The sequence below is a fragment of the Canis lupus genome, chromosome 24 (genome assembly GCF_003254725.2).
Source record: "Canis lupus dingo isolate Sandy chromosome 24, ASM325472v2, whole genome shotgun sequence".
Taxonomy (NCBI): domain Eukaryota; kingdom Metazoa; phylum Chordata; class Mammalia; order Carnivora; family Canidae; genus Canis; species Canis lupus.
The window spans coordinates 40,414,307-40,417,447 of record NC_064266.1 but is presented as its reverse complement, the minus strand read 5'-3'; positions in this window follow the sequence as shown (position 1 = coordinate 40,417,447).

The following is a 3,141-nucleotide window of genomic DNA, read 5'->3' as shown; positions in this document are numbered from 1 at the left end:
CTTCACCGGCCCGGAAGCGGTGTGCTGGGCGGGGCTAAGAGTCACGGCCCCTCCGTGCTGGCCCCGCCCCATCCGGGGAGTGCACGCTCGCAGCTTCCGGTCTTTGCAGCCATTTTCCCTGATCGCAAGCCTGGAGTGAGCTCCCCGGGGGTGTGGCCCCCTGTTCAGTGCTCGTGGCTGGGCCCCGTGGAAGCCTCTAGAAACTCTTTAATGCTGAGGGGGTCAGGGAGGAGCTGAGATCTGCTCTCTGGCCCAACACCGGCCTCGCGTGCACGTTCCCTGGCGGCGCAGGTGATGCGGCCTCCTCCTACCTTTCGCCTGGGGGGGTCCATGGCTGGTTTCTGACGTCACCACAATCCCGCGGGTGGAGCCAACATCCGGTTACACCAAGTGAAGCAGAGGCCCCTGGGGAGGAAGGGAAGCTGGGACTCTCCTAGCCGGAAAGCAGAGCGCCTGCACCCCGGGACCGCTGTGGCCCCCACCCCCTGAGAAGATGCTGCGGCGGCTCATGTTCTCATGACTCTCCCCTGCGACGCTCTCTCCCCTTTTCCCAAGCTCGTCCGTGCGCCTTCTTGCCAGGGGCCTCAGCTGCGATTCTAGCCCCACCTGTATTCTCTGCACGCCTCTGCCCTGCTAGATCTTCTGAGAGAAAATCTGATGGGACCAGTCACCAGCTCCCCCAGACGCAGAGCATCCTCCCCAGCAGGACCCCTCCAGCTCCCGGCCTCTCTAGGGACTGGGCCGCTTCCGGGTGTACGTGGCCTTAGGAAGTTCCTTAACCTCCAGGAGTTATCACAGCATATGTTTTCAATGAAATGATACATGGGGGGCAGCCCGGGTGGCTCAGCGGTCTAGCCCCGGCCTTCAGCCCGGGGTGTGATCCTGGAGACCCGGGATGGAGTCCCACGTCAGCTCCCTGCATGGAGCCTGCTTCTGCCCCTGCCTGTGTCTCTGACTCTCTCTCTGTCTCTCATGATTAAGTAAAATCTTTAAAAAATAAATAAATAAAAGAAATGATACATGGGGAGGTATTCAGTAGCATGTTCAGGTAGTATAGGCTCTGTCCTATACCTGAACAGGTTGTCGAGGCTTGTCACAGCGTAGTATTAGTGAAGCCTCTTTCTCCCTCAATACTGGCATAATTTTGACCATGTGTCATTTTGGGCATCTTACCTATGCCCATGTTACATTTACTTTTGGATCAAACATCAACCTCCAATCCAGGTAGAGAGGGCTGGGTGTCATAGTCCCTCTGCTCAAAATCTGGCTATGACCTAGGAACCCTGCCAGGTGTTTTGTGGATAAGGACCATGCCGGCATAACAGATTCTCAACATGTCACAGACTCCTTTCTATGAACCCATGAGTAGTACAAACCACTGATACCAGGCCTCCAAGAACAAGCATTTTCTATAGAGAAGAACCAAACCTGCGTTTATCTGGTAGCATATATACGTTAGGACCTTTTATTTGGTTTTTAACACCCTTAAACATTTGTGTTAACACCAAAAATAAATTGTCTCGTTTCTCTGGGTTGAGCTGAAAAAGGAGAAACCATGCCTCGATTCTCTTGCTTTCCTGATGGATTAGCTCTGGCTCTTCCTAAGGCACAGCTAAGATCCAGATGACCTTTCTCCTAGCCCTAGGCTTCTCCAGGCCATGCACATAAGAAATCAAAAGCAGAGGAGAAGATGTAACTTGACAGTCTCTCTATGCAGAATGTCGAGAGGTACTCCGAGCGGCTCTTCAACCGTTAAAGGCTTCAGGATTCCAAATGGCCATGCAAGGCAGTCTTGTTCAGTACTTAGCTTGTCATGGTCCTTTGGGTCAAAGGAAGTTTCCAGAGAAAGATCAACAAAGTCAGTGCCTGCACGCCAAGATTCAAGAGACCAGAGCGAACATAACCATCTGTACTTTTTTATTGAACTGGGGAAAGTGGCAGAAGGAGAAACTGGCAGCTACATCTGTAGTCTAGAATTTATTAAGCTTGCGTACACATATATAGAGTCTTGAAGTTAATTTTTTTCTTGTGACTGACACATACTATAATGATATCCTACACTTACTAGAACACAATAGCAATGTTCACATATACCAGGAATGAATTTCACATACCAGACAAATTTCTAAGAGGGGGGAGATTAGACAACTCCTGGAAGCAGGTATTCAGCAGCTAAAAGAGCTGCTAAAATAATTGAAATGGGGTATTTTTATGTGTCTGGAAAGAAGTATTGAAAACACTATGCATTATTTATTTTTTAAATGGTGTATTTTTTTTATTGTGTCAGCTAAAAAAATTTTCTTCTTACTGCTGGTAAAACAACAAGCACTACAACAGAAATGATCCTTCACAGAATCAAAGATAGAGGGGAACAGAGAAATCTGATTATGGTGTCTAGCTTTCAAAATCGCACCTAAAGATTGTACTCCGTGCTACATTTGCATGATCTAAGTCCTAATGAAAGGAAAGCAAATAAGAATTAGAAAAACTTTCGACCGTTTTTTTTTACTTTGAGATGCAGTCCTCTGTGCTCATCCTATAGGCCTTGAAAAACTCAAGCTAATAATATCATTTAGAGGGAAATTGAAGAGGATGTCAAAAATCTTAATATGGAAGTCAAGATACTTAAGGAGGTGATGATTGCTGCAGAGGTGATGATCTTAAATTTGTGGAAAAAAAAAAAAAACACCCAAGATAGCAATGGCTTAACTACTTGCCTATTTATTTCTCTCTTTGTGTGTCCAAATTTCCTCTTGTAAAAGGGTACCAGTCAGATTGGATTAGGACCCACCTAATGATCTCATTTTAACTTAATCCCTGTTTTAAGTACAGTCACATTCTGATGTACTGGGGGTTAGGTCTACAACATCTAGATTTAAGTGGAGGGAGAGAGACAACAATTCAGCCCATAATGGGTAGGTATGAAATAAGCATCAAACACATCATTGGCCTCCTGTTAGTAGCGAAAGAATGGATTCTTGTTTGGAGTCCAGTTTGTCCCCGCTGGGTCTACCTGGATTGAGTAGAGGTCCCACACTGGCTTCAGCACACCTTGTTCTGCAGGCCACAGTAATGGGTTCAGACATGAATCCAATCAGAGTGGATCCCAGCAGTTCTGTAGGGATGAGTAGAGGCTTGCTG